The sequence below is a fragment of the Camelus ferus genome, chromosome 19 (genome assembly GCF_009834535.1).
Source record: "Camelus ferus isolate YT-003-E chromosome 19, BCGSAC_Cfer_1.0, whole genome shotgun sequence".
Taxonomy (NCBI): Eukaryota; Metazoa; Chordata; class Mammalia; order Artiodactyla; family Camelidae; genus Camelus; species Camelus ferus.
In genome coordinates, this window is record NC_045714.1 from 19,243,862 (window position 1) to 19,268,282 (window position 24,421).

At 50.6% G+C, this 24,421-nt stretch overlaps 1 protein-coding gene across 3 annotated transcripts in view; it reads right to left on the reverse strand.

The window, feature by feature from the left end:
• The window catches only part of SLC24A3 (solute carrier family 24 member 3), a 428,089-nt gene that overhangs the window by 381,191 nt on the left and 22,477 nt on the right, over positions 1-24,421 (reverse strand). Inside the window, exon 1 of one of the 3 annotated variants that reach the window (XM_032461760.1) lies at positions 757-761. The exons of the other annotated variants lie outside the window; for them this stretch is intronic. The gene's annotated coding sequence lies outside the window, so the exon portion shown is untranslated. Of the gene's footprint in view, positions 1-756; positions 762-24,421 lie in introns of those variants that run through there. 3 annotated transcript variants of the gene reach the window in all.

Here is a 24,421-nt window from a genome sequence, read left to right on the forward strand (position 1 = left end):
CCAGTTCTTGCAGGAGTCGGGTCTCCCCACAAAGCCATATAACGCGGACTTCTGGATTTCCCAGCACCCAGCAAAGGGCAGGAAAGAGAACAGGCACCCACTGAATCATTGCTGGAGGACAACTGAAGTACAAATATGGTTCCCAAGGTCACCTTCAGCCCTCCTAGGAGATGAGATTGGATGACAAGGCTTGTGCTTCGACATCGAGCCTTTCGGGGGACAAAGATCGCTCTAGCGGTCTCCGGCTGGGCCAGAAGGACATGGGGGATCCAGGCTCGTGGGCTCGACCAGGCAACCATTAGCCCTCTTGCCAACCAGGAATTTACTGCCTGTTCCACTGGGCAGCGGCGGTCCTGGAGTCAATTTTCCAAGAGAAGGATCGATTGAGGAAACCATTGTTCAGGCCCAGACTGTAAATTTTTTAAAACAGCCCTGTCCATGGTGACAGATGGCTCCAGGAGGCTCACGGGGGCCAGAGAAAGTGACAGCCCTGGTCTCTGGTTCCCCTTATGTGACTCTGCCTCCTTCCAGGATCTCTCTCTGAAAACCTATTTTTGCAACTGATTTAAAAAAAGACCCATGTGCACTTTTTTTTTCACATTGGGTTTTAGCCATGGTACCAGATGAATCATCAGAAGTCCAAACCTGGGAGGGTTTCGTGGAAGAATATAATTTTGGAACCAGGAAGGTCCCTTGAGAACGTGAGTGCAGTGCGGTCCAACAGAAATACACCGCGAGCCACGTGAGCAAGGTCACGTTCTCCTGCAGACATACTGAAAGAGTGAAATGCAACTGGTGGAATTAATTTCAATAATATATTTTACTTAACCTCATATAGGCAAAATACTATCATTTCACCATGCAATCAATGTAAAAACTATCTCATCACCTTTACTGAGATACAACTTATGTACCATAAAGTTCATCCATTTAAAGTGTACAATTAAACGGTTTCTCATACGTTTATAGATTTGTGTGACCACCATCATAATCTAATTTTAGAATATTTTCAACAAAAAGATCCTAATGTAAAGCACAGGGAACTATATTTAATATCTTGTGATAACCTATAATGAGAAAGAATATATCTGTATATGTATAACTGAATCACTTTGCTGTACACCAGAGACTAAGACAACATTGTAAATTGACTATACTTTGATTTAAAAAAGAATATTTTCATTACCCTCAAAAGATGCCATGCACCCATCAGCAGTCCCTCTGTTCCCCCACTGCCCAGTCCTGGGCAACCACTCATCTACTTTCTGTCCCTGCAGATCTGCCCGTTCTGGACGTGGCATAACAGTGGGACCACAGACTATGTGGTCTTTGGGGACTGGCTTCTTTGACTTCACACAATGTTTTCAAGGCGCATAACATGTTGCTGCAGTATCAGGACTTCATTCCTTTTAATAGCTGAACAGGTATTCTATTGTGCGGATAAAAATTAACGAGCAACTCTTTTACACTCTCTTTTTGTACTAAGCCTTCAAAGGCCGTTGGTTCTTGTACACACAGCACGCGTCTCACTTGGACAAGCCACATTTCAAGGGCTCAGTGGCCACCGTGTGGCTCACGGCTTCAATATTGTTGCATATCCAGTCCTCTCTCTCTGGGAAATGAAATACAGCCGTGGAAGGACAGTGACTTGTCCACAGCCACATGCTGGTCAGTGGCACATCTGAGTTTGAACCCAGGCGTTGGGCTCGTCTGATGGCACCATGCTCCCTCCTCACTTACGCTTTGGGCCACGTAGAGAGGATGAAGACGAAAAACAAACAGGCTAGACAGACATCCACAGAAGTCCTGTCTCCCTCCTCAACAACACTCCAAACCTGGTTGGCTGTCATTCTGTCTTCAACCATGGGAACACGCCCAGTGGGGCGAGGGCGGGGCACCCAGCCACAATCACCCTAAAGAAAGCACCTCCGCAGCATCCAGACCAGCTGACCCCCAACAGCGGCAGCTGATGAGTCACTAAGAATAAGCCACTCAACCTCCCTGAGACCCCTCCGACAGAGGGACGGGACATACATCCCTTACTTCACGGGGCGCTCACGAGAGGAGACACACACACAGCTGGGGAGCAGAGCCTGCTAGGTTAAGGGGAGTCAGTGAACTTCCAGCCCCACCCAGGGAATCAGAGGCACTTACTACTGTGGACAGAGCAGTGCACGGCGTCTTCCGTAGACACTACGGCCACAGCAAAAGCCAATGCTTCTCTGACAGTCATAATGCACCACATAGTCCTCTAAGTGGTTTATATAGGGTAGCTTTAATTCTCACAACACTTTGGTGGAAATTTTTTAAAGTGTAGTTGATTTACAATATTATATTAGTTTTAGGTGTATAACATAGTGATTCAGTGTCTTTATAGGTTATACGCCATGTAAAGTTGTTGCAAAGTATTGGTTATAGTCTTTGTGCTGCACGATGTAACTCTGTAGCCTACTTATTTCATACATAGTGGTTTGTACTCTTAATCCCTACCCCTGCCTTGCCCCTCCCCTCTCCCCACTGGTAACCACTAGTTTGTCTATCTGTGAGTCTGTTTCTGTTTTGTTACACTCATTCGTTTGTTTTACTTTTTAGATTCCATATGTAGGTGAGAACATACAGCATTTGTCTTTCTCCATCTGACTTATTTTACTAGCATAGGACCCTCTAGGTCCATCCTTTGTTGCAAATGGCAGAATTTCATTATTTTTTATGGCTGATGATATTCCACTGTGTATATATGCCACATCTTCTTTATCCCAGTCATCTGTAGGTGGACACTTCAGTTGCTACCATGTCTTGGCTGTTGGAAACAGTGCTGCTGTGAGCACGGGGGTTCGTGTGTCTTTTGGAATTAGTGTTCTCGTTTCTTTGGACAAACACCCAGGAGCGGAATTGCTGGCATCACACTCCCTGACTCCAGACTATACTACAAAGCTCCAGTCATCAAAACAGTGTGGTACCAGCACAGAAACACGGATCAACAGAACAGAACAGAGAGCCCAGAAATAAATCCATGCTCCTACGGTCAGTTAACCTACAACAAAGGTTGTACAATCTTCATATAAGATTATATGAAGGCAATCTCTTCAATAAGTGGTGCTGGGAAGACCGGACAGCTACATGTAAAAGGATGAAACTAGAACATTCTCCCACACCACGTACAAAATAAACTCAAAGTGCATTAAAGACCTAAATGTGAGACCAGAAACCAGAAAGCTCGGAAGAAAACGTAGGCAGAACACTCTTTCACGTAAATCACAGCAGTATTTTTTTGGATCTGTCTCCCAAGTCAAAAGAGAGGAAGGCAAAAATAAACAAATAGGACCTAATTAAACCTGAAAGCTTTTGCACAGCAAAGGAAACCACCAGCAAAACAAAGAGACAAGCTACTCACATAGGAGACAATACCTGCAAACGATATGACTGATGAGGGGTTAATATCCAAAATACACTAACAGCCCGTATAACTCAACATCGAAAAACAAACAACCCGATTAAAAATGGGCAAAAGACCTGAACAGATGTGTTTCCAAAGAATATATACAGATGGCCAACAGCACACAGGAAGATGCTTGACATCACTGATCATCAGAGAAATGCACATCAAATGCCCATCAAAGCCACAGCAAGATGTCACCTCACACTTGTCAGAATGGCCATCATCAGAAAGTCTACAAATAACAGAAGTCGGCTCACATCCTGTTGATGAGAATGTAAACTGGTGCAGCCACTGTGGAAAACAATACGGAGGTGCCTCGCAAAACTAAAAATCAAAACAAAACAAGAGATTTTTAAATGATTATTATTGTCTGCATTTGAAGATGAAAAGACTGGCACAGAGAGGTTAAATAACTTGCTCATGGTCGCAGAGCTAGGAGGCGGCACAGCAGACATTTGAACCCAGGCAGTGGGTCCCAGAATCCAGGCTTCTGACGCCATGCTGCCCTGGGGAAACCTGGGACATCCAGGGAGCCCGAGTCTCTCCCCACCAGTCCCCTCCTCCTTGCTGGCCCCTGCAGACCTCTCCGCCCCGCAGCACGGTCTCTGGAATCACGCCTTCCAGCTCCAGAGAACATTAGCTGTGGCCACTCCTGCCCAGATCTCCCATGCCAGAGGCATGAGTCAGGAAGACGAACAATTAATAATAATGTTCCTTATGAGTTATTATTACTTGTCATCACGCTTGTTGTATGAGCCACAAGGGTCTGGATTTATTAAATTGGAAGGAGAGCTGCTGAGTTTGTTGCTGAGGAATGACAGACTCCACAACACTTGGATTCACTGCTGTTGTCCCCAAAACCATGCTCCCCACCCCGACCCGGCTGTCTGAAATCCTAGCCCAAGGCAGCAAGCAGCCCAGTGCATGCGGGAAAGGCAGTTTCCCGCAGGTGAACCCTGTCACCTGACCTGGCCTGGGACCCTCCAGGGGCATCTGGGGTGACCACACAAGGCAGTCAGGCCGCTGGGTGTCCAGGTGGCGGGTATCGGGCTGTCCTGGCGACACCACCCTGTAAGAGGGCACCCTGGGATGGCAGAGGCCAAAGGGCACAGTCTGGCTGGAGACTGCCAGATGGGTGTACTTCGGTTCATACCTTCATACCATCTTGTAAAAGTTCCCCAGTTTTATGTAAAAAGCCAGATTTCTAGCTTCTTTTGAAAAACCAGAAGACATGGCAGGAGAGGCCTGAGTCCCTGGCGTACTGGCACCTAGGGGAGCGCCTACTGCCCCCTCCCCTCTGGACAAGGAAGGTTCCCCTGCACGCACCGCAGGCTCCACCACTCCCTCCTGCCTCTCACCGGGCCCGCGCCATCGACACAGAGCATGCGCACTTGTCCCGGCTGTGGGAGGCCGGTGCTGGGGCCCCTGGCCTGTCAACAGCACGTTCCTCCCCTGCAGCCACACTCACCCCACTGGGAGCTGTGGTCCCTGCATCCCTGCACCCCTCCCGTGTTGCGCCGACACCGTCCATCTCCGCACTCGAGCCCCTTCCCTTCTCGGCTCTCCCACTTCCGTGCGCTCGTGCTCGTGTTTGATTCTGGAATGTCGGGCCCTGTGTCTCCCTCACACGTGACTGCCTCATCCCTCCACCGGTTCCAGAAGCTCCCTGAGGAAAGGAACACTTTGCATATTTTCCCGGCTCCTCTTCCTGCCAAACTGGGCTGGGCCCACAGCAGGCGCTCAACGAGGGCAACGTGGCATGAGACTGACGGGGAACTGAGGAGGCCCAGGGGCAGCGCTGGGTGGCTTCACGCAGCTTCTAGCTGGTCGAACATGTACAAGGCCTTGGAAGGTCACGGGGGATGGACAGACGTGGTTCCTATCAGTAAAGATGCCGATGAATGAAAACTAACAACCATGAGGCAATTAAAGAAGCGAACGCCAGAAGTGGCTTAAGGGTCTGGGAAACACGGAGGACTCCGACCTGACTGCTCGGAAGAGCTCAGGCCCCGAGGGTAGCTCTGGGGCCGCCAGGGGGACGCTTGGCATGGGGTTCACCAGCACGTGCCATGCATGCCTTCATCAGACCTTGCAGTCTGAAACAGTTCCCTGCCTCTCTTGTAGTGGGAACGCCTTAAAAATGACCGATTCCTTAAACCAGCAGTGGCAGATCGTTTCTGCTCAACATGTGGAGTCCCTGTTTGAATTTCCAGGACATGACCTGGGCCCTGGGACACCCAGATGGACGCCCTGGGGACGTGAAGCTTCAGGTCTGTCCCCTCTCCACCCACTCCTACAGGGAAGGGCGGATGAGCCCACGGCCCATCGGGGAAATGCTGGGATGCCGTCCATCAGTGATTCCGTTCTGTCCGCTGCCGGGGGGCGTGCTGGGACCAGCCCTATTGCCTAATCTCGTGGGAAGACCAGGCACCCGGGAACTGCCCCAGGTGTTCCCACAGGACCTTGCTTCACTCCGAGAGGCAGAGCCCCTACCGCGTAACTCTATCATTCAAACGCACACACGGCTCCTGTGAGATTGTGACATCACGGACCGCCTCTCCATTATCTCTTTAGAATTTAACACAGACCTATCAACACATTAATTCTAAATGCAATACTCCTCCCCCATCTTGGAAGCCAAGACGTTTATCACGGGAGCACCATCTGGAAAACTGCCAACAAGAAAGGTGGAGCTGTTCTCCGTCTAGTTCACACGGTCCAGTGAGACAGAGCCATGTGCAGGAGAACGTACCAAGAAAACACAAGGGAACCGGTAAGGAGATTCCGGGAGAATGTGCCCCTTATCCTAACTTCAGGGCTTTTCTTAAGCTCAGAGGAGAGGCAGGAAGGAGAGAAGGCAGCAGTTTCTGCGTGCCTGCCTACTGGAAAAGATGCGCCTGAACCATGCTGTCAGCTAGCCGATTCAAACAGATGACAGCAATGACGAAAATCAGCCGTCTGGGCTAATTAGCGCCTATTACCCCAAGCACATCGTCACCCTGTCACCACCACTGCGTCTTCCTCTTGCTCCAAGCTTTGGTGGCAAAGATTGTGCTACCCACAGTTTCAGGGACTCCCCAAAGCTAAGGCTCTCCTCAACGCAGAGGTCGTCTGGGTTCACCCGCCTCGGGTCTGCCCCTTCCACTGGGAAACACTGTTCGGCTCCATCTCAAAGCTCGTTATTTTGGCCCCAGTACTCTTCACTCCTCCATTCATGGTTGTCTGGGGTAACATTCACTCCGGCTGACATGGTGTTGAGAAGAACCAGGCCTGCCCGCGATGGTTGTAAAAGATAACAAGGAATTTATTAGGAGCAGTCTGCGTTGTCTTCGATGGACTCAGCCACCACTGTAAATTTCAGCTCCACTCTGATGGGCTTGCAACCACTCAGAATGCAGCCTGGCCACAGAGAAAGGCTATTTGGGGTCTGTACACCCCATGGCATTAATATAAAGAATCTGGGTGACTTTCTAATGTGAGGGAAGTGGGATCCGCTTAACTGTGTGCCCACTCTCAGGGGAAATCACCCGTGGAAGCCAGCTAGAGCAGACACCAGGGAAGCCCGCCCCAGACCCCCGTGGCTCCCGTGTGAAGCGTCCCTCGTGCAGCGTCCTCACCCAGTGCCTGCATCTGCCAGCTGGTCTGCCTGATGGCTTTCTCCAGCTCCAAGGGAGGCTGATCCAGCACAGGAAGCAACTGAGAAACACAGTCGGCCCTCTGTAGCCACAGGTCCCACATCCTCAGAGTCACCAACTGCAGATTCTGAAGTTGGCTGAACCTGCGGGTTCTGCACCCATGGAAATGGAGGGCCGACTCCACCATGCCATTCTACATAAGGGACTTGAGCACCCGTGGATTTTGGTATCAGCAGGGGTCCTAGAACCAATGCCCTGCAGATACCGAAGGAAGAGTGCACAGAGGAGTCAGTCCTGGGGGAGGGAGGAAAGTGAGCAGGAGACTGGACACGGTGGCTAAATGCCCCAGCTGCCTACTCCTGAGGACATTCCGCAGTCAGACGTCCCGCAGCCAGACGTCCAGGGTTGACCAGCTAAGCACGGCAGCATGCTGCTTATGAAGGCACCTGTAATCAGCCAGTCCCTCCACTTTGTCCCGCTCTCCTCCTTGCTCCTCTTGGAGGGAGTCCTGGTCCACCTCCTGCACCCAAGTCCTTGTCAGAGAGTCTGCTTTTAGAGAAACCCAAAGCAAGACACAGGCCAAACAGACAGGATCTAAATTCGTAATTGGTTTTCTTCCTGTCTGTGGCTTATCCCACCGGGAGCACCCTAGCTCTCTTCACTTGGTGTCCCAAATATAGAAATAGTGGGCATAGGGAAAATGCTGGAAGGAGGGAGGGACACCGTCATCCCAACAGCAGTGAGAGGCCAAACTGGCTGAAAGCTCCCCACCAGCAGCTGTGCCAGTGCCTCCCCAGCCCAGACATCCCTAAGACCTCTCTGCTCACGTTACCTTTCAGTTAGGGGTTGAGGTGCAGTTTCCATTCTGAGCACCATTTGGCACCTTCGTGGGCAGCAGCATGGCATAAGACAGGGAGAAGAAATTGGTTCTCGATTAGTGATATCTGTAATGGAACCAGGATGAGAGAGTGGTGGCCCGTATGCCAGACATTTATAATCACTTCTATATGGAAAAGTATAAAGACTCTGGAATCAGACAAACTCAAAACTCAAAATTCAGCTCTAACACTGGAGATCTTGAGTGCCTGAACCTACCTGTCTAGGCCTCAGGTTCCTCACCTGTATCAATGCAGATGATGGTTCCCTTTTATAAAACCTTTATGGGCACTGTGTGGGATGAAATGTTAAAGGTCCTGGCACACTTCTAGCTCAAGAAGCATCTGGTTCCCTTCACCACTGGGAGCCAGAGAGCTGTTTTATAAAACGTGTTTTGGATTTCTTAAGCAAATACATTATTTGCCAAAACTACTTAATGTATTTAATGGCGAAGAATCTCCAAAGGATAAAAAAATTTTTTTGAAAGCTCTAAGATCATAAACCTCTCTGTCTGGCCACACCTCCCTTCTGGTTGAAGTAGTTTTTCCATGGAATTTAACCCTCCAGACAAAGACATCTGATTCTAAACAAACCATAACTCAGCCTGTAGGGTACGGTACCCGTAACTCCCAGCTCAGTTAGAAACCCTGAGGAACGAAGATGCTGAGAAACGCGACTGGCTCGGATGACACATGCTCTGAATAACTGAGTAGCAGCTATGCAAGTTGAGACTGTGTCCATTAGTTGATTGTTGGACTCAGAAAGGGGACTGTCCCATCTGGCACGCCGAGACGCAGGCCACGCCCCATCTCGGGAACTCGATGCTCCTGCGGCATGTGTGTCCCGGCGATCGACAGAGCGGAAAGTTGTGCGAGTGAGAAGTCACTTTAAAACCTAGTGCAAACGGTGTAAGTGGCGGTTTGGAAAATATGCTGGAAAGTGAGCTGCCAAAAACCAAAAATGAGAGCAACTTAAGGCACTTTCAGTTGCCAGCAAACATGCCAGAGCTGAACACAGCGCCCAATACGGATGGATATGGAGCACATAGCTGTCAAATGACTTAAGGATCACTGCCCTTACCCATCTCCCCTTCACACATGGCACATCCTCAAGATAACGCCTCACGCCCACAAACTGGAGGCCGTTCAGAGCAGACAAGGGACAAGAGACAAAGATTAAGGGGGTGGTGGATCTCTCCCCAAGGAATAACCTTCTGGGCATGCTGGCCACAGGCAGCCCTCACGCTGCCCGGTTCTCAGAGGCCCTGACTTCAGACGCCACAGTTTAGGTGAATAACACCTGTGCCCCAGCGACACGGTTCGGGTTTCCGTCACCACCACCTATTAGCTGTGAGGAGCTGCTCAAGCACAGACTTCGCTGCCAGCTCTGCAGTCCACGGTCACGACGCAGAGAACGTGCACCCCACGATCGGCGGCCAACACATCAATGTCTTCAGGGTCCGTCCCGATCGGTCACTGCATCGGTGACTCGGGCCACCCATAGACGGCAAATCGTGTTGCTCCTTGTCTCGTGGTGATAAACCCACGTGATATCCTACAAGGCGGGTAATCAAAAGAAGGAACTGACCAGCAAATGAAAGTGTGGCAGAGAAATGAAAAGTGGCAACGCTGGGGGAGGAACGTGGACACAGCAGAAACGGAGCCGCAGGAGAAACGGCCGCACACGGGGATGCTCGCATCCCCGTGGATGGAGAGGCTCCAGAGACACAGCCGGAGGGGCTCCGGGAAGACAAACATCGCGGCACCAATGAAGGGAGTGGTTGTGACAAACAGGATGAAGGCGTCCTGGAGGCGGCGAGGCAGGCAAAAAGCTTCACCCTAAAGGAGCTCTCAGAGATACCTCCTGACCCTGGAACGTGCAGAAGACAAGATGCTAGAGGCTGATCCAAACTCAGAACATGCTAGGACAACTGGCCGAAGCACAGAAAAGACGCTCAGCCCGTACTACACGCACAGCGATTTCAACAGCTCTTGGTATGTTTCCTCACAAAGAAATGAAACCCTTTAATTCTCGATATTTCTAACATTTTCAATGGAGTGTACTAGGTGGATATTAGTTTTACTATTCCCCATTTCACTATACATTTATAACTGACAGTAAGACAGGTTTTAATGATGTGACACAAATCTTCAGAGTTCACAAAACCATCATAATTTTTCTCATTATCAGGATTCTTTGCATGGTTCCAGCTTGCGTGGTCACGTTTACCATTCTGTACAAACATGGTGGGATTAAAAGGATGTCAGGCACTCAGAATTCTCTCTCAAAGTAGCTCATTAAGAAGACAAACAGCAAAACTGCCCAGAGGTTGGTCCTGATCCCTGCCTCTGATAAACAGGCAAGATGCCAGCAATGTGGTCAATTTTCCCCGGAACTTTTTTGTGTTCTTTCTTTTCCCTGTTTCTGGGACTACGCTGTGCTCTGGAACAAAAACAGACAAACAAGAAACAAACCCATTCGGTGCAGGTATTAAGCTTTACCATTTATCAAGTATTTGTTCGGGGAACAGATCTCTCCACTGACTCCTCTCAACGATCTAAGGTACACGAGACACTTATCACCCCTATTTACGAAGGAGGAAAAGAGCCGGGGAGAAAGTGAAGCGCTCACCCCAACCACACAGTCAGGAATCAGAAACCTAGAGGGTGCTGCACGGCAGAAGCCACGCACGCAAGCCCCACGTGTAACACGTTTTCTCGTATCCACATTAAGAAAGTAAAAAAGAAAAGGGACATTAACTTTAATAATTCATTTTAATTAACCCTTATACCAAAAGTATTATCATTACAATAATACAAAAGTATTCATCAATACAAATTTATTAATCATATAATACAAATTAATCAAAATTAATCAATACAAAATTATGAAGGAGATACTCTCATTCCTTTGAACTAAGTCTTCAAAACCTGGTGGGTGTCTTACACTAACCTGACATCTCAATCCACAGTTCAAGGGCTCAGCGGGCTGCCTGGGGCCCCTGGCCACGGGGCTGGACAGGACTGGGGACCATCTTCTGTCTCCAGGAATGAACATTTCTGTGGCTACAAGCCTCATATTTTCATCCACCAAATTATTGCCTTGGCAGTTAAACCCTTACCTCTGAAGAGTGTCCTGAGAAAGCTGTAGATTTCTATAAAGAGCTGAAGACGTTTCAGCAATCAGATTTAAATTTCTTCCTTTTTTAATTTTCTTTTAGTCAAAACACTATTAAGCCAAGTACCTGAGGAAGCAACTCAGGTGAAGGTGGGGAGGAGGCTGGGCAGAGAGACATATAAGGAATGGTTTCTGAGCCTAAGCAGGAAGGCGGCCTGATCGGAGAAGGCCCCACAGAGGGGACAGGACCTGAGTGGGGTCATCAGCTTGGCTTTCTCAGTGCTATGTGTTTCTCTATTCCTATGTGACTGACTGATGAACAGACGTGAAATTCGTATTTATATGAAACTGAGGGACAGATGTGAAATTGACTTTTATACATTGATCTTCTATGCAGCAATCTGAAAGAACTTTCTCATTAATTCTAGTAGTCTGTATTTTTTGTCTCTTTTTTTTATTAGAAAATCACAGTGTTTGTAACCAAGTTAATTTCTCACATTGGAATGCCTCCACCTTCGCTGTTTCCTGACATATCCCATCAGCCACAACCTCAGATAAAATGCTGATCACAAGAGATAAAGAAAACTCTTGCTTACTCCCAATTGTAAAGAAAAAACTTTTAATGCCTCTTCATTAACGACTGTATGTGTATTTCCTGGTTCTGATACTCGTTGCCTGCCCGTGAGTCCTGGTCTGCAGGGCCGGAGAACCAGAGACAGAAACGGAGACAGAGACAGACAGTAGGTTTGAATTTTTTAATATTCTGCTGCGTCTGTTGAGATGATCGTGTTTCTCTTTTCCTTTTTAATCTGTCCATAAGGGAAATTACATCAGATGAACAGGCACACTTTAAACTACTGATCAAAGTGTTTAATCGCGCAGCGCTTCAGGGTTTCAGCTTCCTCTTCGGTCCTGTGGTTAAATTACATCTCTCGTGAACAAGGTTGACTTCATCTGCGCTTCCCCCTGTGCTGAGAGTCACTCTCACCCTCTGCTCGGGCTGCGCCTGTGCGCTCCTTTCCGTGCCTGACATATTCCTCCGCGCTGCCCCGCGGGCCAGGGAGCCTGTGTGCTTCACTGCTCTTTGTGAAGAACAGGTTTGGGTTCCGGTGATCCTGTGGCGTACACCTCAGTTTTCTACTTCACTGATTCTACTCTGACTTTTATGACTTCTCTCCCTCTAATTCCTTTGATTTATTTACTGTTCTTTCCTCTAACTTCCTAAACTGAACTATTAGCTCATTTCTTCTTACTCTTCTTCTATTCTGATATGATAAAATACAGTGTAATATGATATAATGTAACATATTGCATATAACAAGGTTACACGTCTCTCAGTGATCAAAGAATTTAATCTGCCTGATGTCAGTTTGCTGACATCTTTTGAGCCCTCCATTATGGCCTGGCACAAGGAAAATCTTGATATATGTTCTATTCTGTATATGTTGAAAATAATATGTATTATATATTATGAGAATAATTCTCTATATATGTCCATTAGATTAAAACTTTGTTTGAAACTTCCCTATCTTTACCGATGTTTTTATTATTCGAGCCATGAGTTACTTAGAAAATTGGATTAATATCTCTCAATATGATTATACATTCATCAGATTTTCAGTTTCTTCTTGAAAACCATCAGTTTTTGCCTTATGTTATTTTGAGACTGTTATTAACTGCCTAGAAGTTTAAAACTATTACATCTTCCCAGTTAATTTTATAACTTACCATTAAACATTGACTCTTTATCCCAAGTAATAATTTTTACCTTAAAATCTACTTTAATGAATAATAACATCCAATCTTATCCAACTAATGGTGACTTTGGGCGGTGTGTGCCTACATCTATTGGTTTGGAAATCATACATTCTACTCTTACAATTTTAGTAACCCCTATAACTTTTAACATGTGTATTTAACTTAATAAACTAAATTTGTAATCAGTACAGCCACTCTCCTTGGCAAAAGTTCAAAGACTTAAATTTTTTATTTCCTGCCAATTGATCATATTATACAGTCAATGTTGCTTTATACAATCTAAAATATTTTTAAATTCTTTGTATTTATATATGTATTTATACATTCACACGTACTATCATATGACATTCCTTAGGGTTTAATTCTACTTAGAATTTCAGAGAAAATTGTGATGCGTCTTCTAGAAATCCCAGGGTGACGACCAGTGTGGGGCTCATCATTTTGTTAATTTCTTGGTCACGTAAAGAGAGGTCCCAAACCAACCTGGGGCATTTCCATGGTAAGATGTTTCTGGAGGAGACTCATCCCCAAAGACCCATCCAAAGCCCAGAACGAAAGAGACAAACTTCCCAGCACGGTCTTTTGTGGGGAGATTTAACATGTGGTCCCCTTTTTACTGATCAAAGGGTGCCTCTTCCATGTCAGAAAACTTCTCCAGTCCACTTACACCCCCAGCCTCGTCTTCTGTCCCTGGGTGGCCTTTCAGGGCACTGTCTTGGTTACTGAGATGGGCAAGTGGCCAGCAGCAGGGCGAGGCCGTCGGGGCCAGAGCGCTCCCTGGGCAGCCAGCAGGCTATTTAGCAACAGCTCCAACGTGGTGTCTCTTCACTTCCCAGGGAGCTCAGCTTGGCGACGATGCTATCCAGCCTCCCTGCTGTTTGGGGGTCAGGAGGATTTTCAGGTTACCTTGTCTTCTGGGCATCACACAGCAGTCACAGTGACCTTCTGAAAAGGCTTATCTGGGTGTCTCACTTCCTTCCTGCTTTAAGCCCTTCAGAGATTCCCCTTTGCTCTGAGGACAGACACCTGAGTTCTTTTTCTCCAACTTCATTGAGATATAACGGACACATAACATGGTGTCAGTTTAAGGTGTACAACAGCCCCATACAGGCCATGGGTGTAACTTCGAATATGAAAACGAATATATGTATGTACATGCATGACTGGGACAGAGTGCTGCACACCAGAAACTGTCACATTGTAATTGACTCTACTTCAATTTTTTTAAAAAGGTGCAAAACAGGATGGTTTGGCACACGTGTATGTTGCAAAATGATGATCACAGTAAGGTTAGTTTGCACGTCCCTCACCCCTCACCCCACATGGGTGCATGCGTGGCGAGAACATTCAAAATCTACTCTCACCCCAGCTTTCAAGCATACAATACAGCGGTGTTAACTAGAATCACCGGCTGTCCATGAGGTCCCCAGAACCTATTCGTCTTCTAACTGGAAGTGTGTACCCTGTGACCAACAGCTCCCCTCTCTGCCTCCCTCCAGCCCCTGGCGACCACCACTCTACTCTGTTTCTACGAGTTTGGCTTTTTTCGATTCCACATATGAGTGAGGCCACACAGTATTCATCTTCACTGTCTTATTTCACTTAGCATGATGCCCTCAAGGTCCGTCCAAGCAGACAACTGAATTATTTTTTTAATTATTTATTTACTGGGGGGAGGTAATTAGGTTTATTTATTTTTTAATGGAGGTACTGGGGACTGAACCCAGGACCTCATGCATGCTAAGCATGTGCTCTACCACTGAGCTCTAGCCTCCCCGCTGACACCTGAATGCTCACTGCAACACAGCACCAGACTGCCCCTGCCTTCGCCCGCCCACAGCTCACCCCGCATCACTCTGCCCCCACTCGCTTGACCGCGGTCCATAGGGTCTTACATCCTCAGTCTCTTCGATGCACAGTGTCTCCCACCACCTCCAGGAGTTGGGAAACACTGGGCTCCTCGCCTTCGTGTGCTCAGTGCCTGCTTGTCCTCAGATGCTCTCCCGGGGACCACGTCCTCTGAGAAGCCTCGTCTGGCCCTGCAGACTAACTCAGGGTTTCCCACTACGTGCTCCTCCAGGACTTTCCTCCCAGCACTTAGCTCGCCTTCTGACTTCATACACTTGATAGTGTGGCTGGCTGGCTGCTGCCCGCCTTCCCAGCGGACCCTCAGCACGGGCTCAGGGTCTGGCTCCTGATACCCACTCTCAGGGCACAAAAGGAAGGCAGAGTTAACGTCAACGCAGAAGTCAAGGCAACGATCCGGTGATGAAGGGACGACAGGCTGGACTTTGGTGCAACCACGGAATGAAAGACCAGAGAGGAGAGACGCTGGGAAGACAGACAGCATTTGGTAAGTGGGTGGAAGAATAAGTTCAAAAAAGAGCAACATTTCACTAGAAGCAGCTTGATCATGTGCATTTTAGATGTACTGAGAATATGCAGGGGGGATGTCCAGTCAGTTGGAAATGTCAGCGTGGTGTTCCGGGAGCAGAGGGAAGATCAGGACCGTGTGAACCAGGGTGGGAACGGGTTCTCTGGAGGAGGATGCAGTGTCCGGGGGAGGTGGCCGGAGAGAGGAGCACTGTCCCTGGGGTGGCGTCCTGGGAGCACATGGACAGAGGGTAGAAGGGGGGCCAGTGAAGAACAGAAACTGGCCCCAGTGATTTAAAAAAAAAAAAAAAAAAAAAACAGGGACTGTAGAGAGTCAAGAAAAGAAGGGATGGGTTTCCAGCAGGAAAGGCGGGTCAGCAATGTCATGGGTCAGAGATGACACCCTACAGTAGAAGGGTCAAGAGGAAATGTTTTCACAATAAGCCAGAAGAGGCTGTGTAAGTTAAATTCTTCCACAAAGTCCCCAGTCCTTCCATTTTTCAGAACGATGCACACTTTTTCAGGATGAACTTCAGAAAGGCAGACAAGATAGAAGCTTCTAGGATTCTGGGTCCTTCTGAACTGTGAAAAGCGTTGGCTTCAATTAAATCACATTTAAAGTTTTCAGAGATTAAAAAATTAACACATGATGAAATTTTCAATTATTTTAGAGGGAGCTGTGTTCCGGAATTATATAGTAATGTTTCTGCAAGTGTCCTGTCCCTCACCTTCCATCACCCACCCCACACCAGCTACGATTTGGAACCTTCTATGCTATTTGAAGCAATTCATTTCTGGTTCACAGATTCACCACTCCAATGTTATTCATATACCCAGTATCTTTTAAGTCTTATACAAACATCTTATAAATCACACTTTCGACTCATTAAAATAGGGGCTGGGAAACTATCCAGGGTAAGTTCAGTAATTTTCTCCCAAAATAATTCTTCAAGTTGTTTGAAGGGTAATAACCTTGCTTTAGTATCATAAAAACAGACATTAAGTATCCCAAAATGAAAAACAAAACAAAAAACATTTTTATCATTGCTACTTATACATTAAAAAGAAAAGAGAAAAGCACCTTTTGAGCAGGTTTAATGCTTAAAATACTGAACTTCACTATGAAGAATACAAGGAAAAATTTGCACTTCAACAGAAAACTAAGCATTGCCTACATTACACATTTCCAGGCTGTCTGGTTCTATCTTTCTTTTGCTCTTGAGTCATTTTACAATTCTGTAAATTGACAGGGATACAAAATAATTATTGTCTGTGCATGCAAACTTGTTCAGTAGGTTCAACTGACTTCTCTCCCCCACTGTGGAAGAGACTAATTTTGTACATTCATCTCAATATTCCTGACCTATACCTGTGTCTGCTCTTTGGATGCTCCTTTGAAATGCCTGTAACATCTTACCAGTTTCCTCATCCATAATGAGTTCAATAAAATCGTTAACATGTGTTCATTGTGTATCTGCATGAGTTAAGGTTTACCATTTCGGAAAATTATTATTTAACAGGGAGTAAAGGAACTTACCCCCACAAATTTAGAGAGAAAATTAAAGATGGACCTGTATTTCCCGAACACTGCACTGTGTAGAAAATGTCACCAGCAGCCCCAGCTGCGTGCAGCAACAGTCCTGGGAAAGAGTGAAGAACAGCTCCTTCCCAAAGCCCGGGCCTCGATGGCCCAACCCCACACGGGACACCTTAAAAACAGCACCAGCAAAACTAACCTCATCCCACACCTGTTGACTCAGTGGATGGCAGTGGATGAATGAACAAAGCTGAACACACAAACACAGGGGTTCTTATTTACTCCACCGGGGCCCACGCAGAATGACTCCAGACTAAGCCGTCACCCCTCCCTCTGGGCTGTAAACTAATCTTCCTCTTGGATCTGGGACACCAGGACACCCATTCCCAATGGCACTGCTCACGTCCCTTCCTCCGCCTTTTCCAGGAAATCCTCTCAGTGTTAATACTCAAACCCCGAACTCCCAATTAAGATGAAAGTCTATGGTGGAGATCAGGGAGCACCAGGGCACAGAGGGAGATGCTTAAGCCCAAAGCACCCGTCTAGGGACCGCAAAGGCATAACTGGGTCACTCAGAGGGAGCCTTTCAGGCCTGCTGCCTGCTGGGATCAAGTCCACTTACTGTGCAGCGTTTCCACAGCCCCGACATTCCTTTCTCAGCACCCTTTTGCCAGAGAGACAAAGGGCAGTCATTCTGCAGTAAAATGACCCCCATTGTCCGGGATGCTGATTCACTATTCATCACCACCTCCCTCACCGAGAGCTAAGTGCTCCAAAGGCCCTGAAATCAGAGCCACCTGGTGAGTCGGGAAGCAGCACCTTGGAGGAGAAGGGATGGAGGTGGAAGTATCGCCCACACAGACCAACCAAGTGCATCGCTGTTACCTACCCATCAGTGCCGCCCCAGGAAGCTCCGCCTACAAGCCTTGCCTGCCCCTACCTGAGTGAGACGGGGAGAGGGTTCCCTGACCCACAGCCCCACCTCGAGAATGGAGAAACGGAGAAACGGCCTGAAAGGGGAGCCAGGCCATCCTGAGAGAGGGTCCCAGCCTGAGCGGGGATGGCACGGGGGTGGTGGGGGCGGCGGTGCAGAGCTGTGGTCCTGGTGGTCCCCGAGGGAGTCTCCACGGCCTGCCTGGCATCTGCACGGATCCTGGCGCCTCAGAGCCCACGGACTAAGCAAGAAGGTACGGCTGTCAGCCTCGACAGGCCTCAGGCAGGACCGCCTCCCCAAACCCCTGGAGCCCCCAAGCCCCATCCGATCCTCACAGCCCCGTGTCCGACGCCCGGCTTTGCCCGCGTTCCTGGTACTTTAGACCCAGCTGTCTGCTTTCCCAAAACCTACTTCAAGGTCCTAGCAGGGTCCCACAGACCTGTCCAGGGGGCGTGAACCAAACTAGGGGTTCCAGAAGGGCCCTGCTCACAGGGACAGGGCTGCGAGAGGTGGTGGCCCATTCCTGGCCGGGCCCACAGGCGGCACAGTGCTCACTTCTGGTACCTACCCAGACCCCCTTCACCTCGCGGACCCCACCCAGGCTGCTGTGTTGGCTGTGAATGGCTCTCACCCTGACCCCTTCTCCAGAGCTGCTGTCTCACCTGCCAGGTCACCCTGCCCCCGCCTCCATGCCAGGGGCCACCAGGGGCCAGCGAGTGGATGACTGGGGGTGTAAAAGGCAGCCCCGCCACCCCCAGACAAGATCAGCTCAGGGATGCAGCCTGCTCTGGAGCATCCCTTGGGGTCGGCTGACACCAGCAGAGACGACCTCCCAGCTCAGCCTGCGTCCCCATCCCTGGCCAACCCTGCCTTATCCCGCTTCCCTCCTTCAATAACTCACTTGCCCAGGAATTGTTCTCTGCCAAGCAAAGAGAGCGGACAGCCTGCAGAGGGGGGTTTCTGACCCCCGATTCACCTGCTCCCTCCCGAGGAGGGCGAGTTACTGCGGGCAGCACCCACACGCGCTTTCCTGGTCTCCCCGAGCCGGGTGGCACATCTGCACACACGGAGTTCAGCCCTCCCTGCACAGAGGTGACCACTGTCCCTGGAGCTCCCAGCACCCCAAGTGCGAGAGCACTGGAAGGTCTGCTTTCGCCACGGAAATGCACGTTCCAGAGCCACCGCTCGCCGAGGGGCAGGACGATGCAGTATCAAGGGTCTGTGTGCGGTTTCCAAACGCCAGCACCTCAGAGCTGCTCCCAGAGGCTGCGCCTCCCGCCTCTGCGCTCAGTTGAAGGATATAAAGTTGGGGGTGGCACCATTACCTCAGGGTGACCCAAAGCCCCGAAAAGCAGGTGTGTGCGCCTTTGAAAATTTTCAGGGGGCAATGAATAGACGAATGCTTTACTAATACGGACCTGTGGGTCAACAGAATCTTCTAAGACATCAGATGGATAGAACATGACGGGATAACCACCGCATCCACACCTCTTTAAACGGACTCTCTAAGGTCCTGGGTGGGGTAAGTGCAGGGAGGAGATGGAGGAGACGGAGGATGAGCCCGCACCAGGGCCGTGCTGCCCCCACCCCCAGTGTCCAAGGGGTGGCTTCCCAGCCCTGGGCTCTGCAGGGTCCAGGGGAGAGGTTTGCACAGGTGCTCACCCCCGGCCGGGCCCCCCCCCAGGACACCCTTGTGTCCGGCCCTGGACCAGGGCCACATGGCCTGGGGTCCCCAGCACCGGGATGGAGCCCCCAGGGTCCCAGGTCACCAGCAGGACCCTGGGCCCAGCTGAGCTGGTCCGTGCAGAGGTCCCCGGGCACATGACCCACGTGTGGGGACAGTCACCCTGGGTGCAGCCTCCACTCCCAGAGAAACACCCCCAAACAGGGGTCCCAGGAGGGCTGGGGACACAGCCGGGGGTGTCAGATCCCCAACCGCCCTCCGAGCCCTGGGACCCTGAGTGGGGACACGAGTGGGACCGCCCCCGGGGAGGAGGTGCCCCCGTCACCTTTCCCTGAGGTCCCCTGGTGATTCCAGGCCGGCCTCAGACATGGTGAATTTGGGAAGATAGATTCTTACTGCTACTTTCCTTAAAAAAGCTTTTCTTTGAAGGGCTCTCTCATTACGACCACACTTCCCGTAGGATTAACCCTCATCCCCTCACTGATTCCCCGCTGCGCTCCTGCCCCCGGGGATGCCCACCCACCTGGACGTGTGTGTGTGTGTGAGATAAGTGTGCGGTGTGTGTGTCTGGTGTGTGGGGTACATGTGCGTGGTGGGGGGAGATGTCTATGTGGTGAGTGTGTGGTGTGTATGTGCGTGTGTAGGTGTGTGGTGTGTGTATGTGAGATGAGTGTGTGGCGTGTGTCTCTGGTGTGGGGGATGTGTGTGTGGTGTGTGCGGTGTGTGTGGTGTACACGTGTGTGTGTGGTGGGTGAGGGATGGAAACAGCTCCTTTCTGGAGAAGTTCTGAAAGGAGGGGCGGGAAGTGGATGAGGAGGAGGAGGAGGAAGGGGAGAAGGCGGAGGGGAGGGGGGAGCAGGAGGAGCAGAGAAGGCCCAGCGACAGCGATGACAACCGTGGCTGTTGTTTCAGGCTGGAGAAGGCCAGGCATGTGTCTTCGGCGTGGCCCTTGTCCGGCCACCTCCCGTCTCAACACCAAACAAGGGGGGACGGCCCGGTGCCGCTTCCCCATCCCAGAGGCCCGCGCCCCACCCCGCCAGCGAGGCTGTGCCCGTGAAGCCTTTCAGTCCAACAACGGGGCCACAAAGTTCAAACTCAACTGTCCGCTTTACTTAAAATCCAGTCACAACCCACCCAGGCACATCCACTTTGGAAAACTGCTCATTAGTATCTACAAAAGCCAAGCACAAGCACATCCCAAGACCCCACGGTTCCAGGCTGGGGGTACAGACCTAATCAAAGCACACGCAGGTGACCAGGGAAAGGCCTGGACGAGAACGCTCTGAGCAGTGTGACTCCAACTCAGCAAACCCTGGAGAGGACGCAGGTGTCCTCAGTTCGCACAGTACGATACTAAGTGCCAATGGTAACGAATAATCTACAGCCAGTCAGACGATGCAGGTGCATCTCTCAAGCATAATATTCAGCAAAAGAGTCTACGCAGGAGACACCGGAATCACGTACAGAAACAGGCCAAACCAGGCGCTCGGAGGCTACCAGCGCTGCCTCGTGGGGCGACCAGCCGGACCACGAGGGGCCTCGGGGCTGCAGGCCCCGCTCGGAAGCCTGATCTCTCAGCGGCTGTTCTGTCTGCCAACGTCCCCGAGCCACTCGCTTACGGGAGACACACTTTTCCGTGTGTGTACATATTTTGAAGCTTAATATATATATATTTTTTAAACATATATACACATACTTTTTAAGTTTTAAAAAGTAACAAAATGAATCACGTTGTCTCTGCAGTGAAAGCATCCTTGTCCTTTCCAACTTGGGTTGAAAATAGAAGGCAGCAAAGAAAATGGTTGGGGGCTGAGGCTCCGGTAGTGAAGTCCGGGAGCCTGGGCTACAGTCAGGTGAGGTGAGGCCGGGGGCAGGGGAGGTGAGGAGGAGAATGAATCAGAACCCCTGTGACAGTTATAGGACTCACATCCCCACCTCTGCCCAGTTTTCCGCTCACGGGGGCCAAATCTCAGTCCAGCTGCATTCAGCCACACGCTGCGCTCAGGCCGTCAACATCATGCAAATGACCGTGCGTGCATGTGTCCTGACGGGACACAGCCCCAGAGACGGGGCACCGCCCCAGGAGGCGCCTGAGGGGTCAAAGTTCCAGCCCGACCCTGCCGGCTTTCAGATGCCTCGGGCTGAGCTCAGACTGTGGCCTGAGCAGACGTGGGACCCAGGAGAGCACAGACTCCTGTGACTGTAAAGCAGCCCCACGCCCGCCAGGAGGTAATTCTCATGAAATCCCTTTCCTGGATGCCTTACAGACGGCAAAGCAGGTGAGGGCAGGCGGCCGAGCAGGGAGGGGGCAGACAGTGCCCCCCGGCCAACCAGATCCTGCTCCCTCCACCCCCACCACATCCTCACTCATCCGGGCCTGGCTGGCCAGGGCGCCCCCGCCCGCCCTCCCACCTGCCTCAGAAAGAGCTCTGCCGAGTGCAAGCAAGCGAGGGGAAGGAAGACGAGCCAGCGCCGCAGCTCCTGAAACCTGGAGGGACCCTAACTCAAAACCTGAGGACCCCTCCCCAGAAGGGGACACAGTGTGATCTCCGCCCTGTGGTGTTTGCGAGGACCGAGCTCACCCAAGCCGGCTGTGCTGCCACAGTTTCTCAGCATCCTCATTTCAGGCCAAGCGCCGCCTAGCATGATTCCTGTTCCTTTTTAAAGTTAATTGTAGGATGTGGAAGTGTCTGAAGTCCAGGCAGCTCCCTGGGGAATAACAGCCGACGGAAGAAAAGGGAGCAACTTGACTCCCAGCTCAACTAGTTTTTAAGAATTAAGATTTATAAACCTGCAGACAGTGCGCCGTAATGTCCACTGTCCCCAAGGGACTCTCCCTCCTTTTCCCCACCTGCCTCCCTGGTGATAGGCCTTTTCTGTCACATCTGTTGGCCTTTCAATACGCCCTTGGTGCTCATTTTTAGTTAGTTTGTTTGTCTCCTTATCTAGAAATATTGTGTGGGGGTGGGGTGGGTGTAGAAGCTTATACAATGAAATATGGACCAGCCCGTCACCTCCCTAGGGAGGGATGGAGACCCCAGGCTTCTACAGGCAGGAGCTGCCTGCTTCCCCCTGACTTATTTTTCGCTCTTAACCCACATCGCTCACTGTGGACAGCGGCGCCCACCCTCAAAGTCTCAACATCCTCCCGAATCGCAGCAGACGCCTGGTTTCCTAAGCCCTACTGAAGGGAAACTGGAGAGTTTTCTCTGTGTCTCCTGTTCACACGGCCACGTCATCGCTCCTGGACACAGGGCTGGTTTGGATCCTGAACGAAGCTACAGACCCTGGTTCCTGGAGCCGCTTCTCCAGGACAAGGGGCCCTTGGACTGTGTTCAAGGTGAAGAGGTCAGCCCAGTACGGAGCCAAAAGGCCCGGGCTGCCTCACCTGAGGTCAGCCGGGCAAAGCTGCTCCATCTGCAAATGGAAATCCACTCTTCATTCGTTCGTTTATTCACCAGTTACTCAGTAAACTCTGCTCTGTACGTACCGCAGGGACCTGGAGGCATCTGGGACCCAGAGCTTACCTGAACAGATTTCAGTGTGAAGGGGGATAATGGAGCCGGTGGTCCCCCACCTAATGTCCCCGAGAGAAACGACTCCACCGCAGGCCACAGGAGCCGTGTGCAGGCATGCCCCACGCCAGCACCACTTGTGACGGAAAAACCATGGAGACAACGCAAATGCCCAACACGACGGGAAGGGTGAAAAAGCAAAATCACCTCTGATATATCCAGAGGAAGGAGTCAGGACAGCGAAGAAAGCAAGCCACAGCAGGGATTTCAAATGGAGGGAGTTTAATACAGGGAACTGGCTGTGCTGGTGATGGCGTAGCTGGAAGGCCGAGGGGGCTGGTGGGGCACCCCAGAGATGAGCAAGGGCAGGAAGCTGACTGCAACCCTGGGGTGGGAGGGGCCAAGGGAGAAGGGGGTGTTGCCAGCTCAAGAGCCAGGCCAGGAGGGAGGGGCTTCCAGCCGGAAGGGAGTCCCAGCCATGGAGGCTGACTGGAGGGGAGGGGAGGGGAGGGGCGCTGGAAGGGAGGAGATGCCCTTCTTTCCCTCTGCCCCCACCCCGGCCCCACCCCCACCTGTCTCCTCCCCCTCTCCCTCCTGCACATCCTGGGAGTCAGAGGACCAGGGAGCTGGGGAACGGGAACGCAGCCCCCTGAGATGAGAGCAGAGCAGGGAGGGGTGAGGAAGGCATCAGAGCCTGCACAGGACACTCAGCGGTGCCAGCCTGACCTTAAAAAGGAAGTGGCAGACCAACCTCTCACATCCCGTCCGTGAATGAGCACCAGCAAGACCCCGAGCAAACTACACGGATCGAGACCATCGAAGCACAGTGAGGGACCACACGTTATGGCGTGGCTTCTGGACAGGGCCACAGCCGCTGGGGACAGAGTCGGGGGCTCAAGAGGATATGAGCATTACCTGTGGTGTCTTACACTGTCACAAGCAGAAGGTAACCCAGGAACTACTTTTGCAACAGCAATCAATTTCCAAAGGTGAATGCACGAGCCACCTCTGGTGTGTGCTGCGTCCCAACCCTGCCAGCCAGAGCTGGTGTCCCCTTCCCGGAGCCTCTGGCGGCCTCCTGAGAGCCCCTCCCACGGGGGGCAGGATCCAGTGCTTACACATCCCACTCCCACAATGGGCTCCAGGAACCTCCAGGGCAGGCAGCGGGGCCTTATTTAACTCCACATGGTACCAACAGAGAGGGAGGCTCCCCAATACACATAGATTGAATTACATCACGTTAAATTTAATTTAATTTAAATTATAAGTTTTAAAAAAGAAAAGTTCACCATCAGATAAAGGATGAAGGGCTAGGAGCTGAGTTAGGCCTTGAAAGAGGGGTAAGATTAAATATTTGAGGGTCTGTCGTCGTGCGAGCACCAAACACGTGCTGAAAGAATGAGAGAAACTGTCACTTCCCTTGGCGTGTCACCCAGGGCTCCATCCTGTCAAATTCACTCCTAATCCAGGTGTCGCTTTGACCCTCCAGGCCATGCAGTTGGCTCTCCACCTCCAAGGCAGGCTGCAGCCAAAGTCTGCAAGCTTGGAGTGCA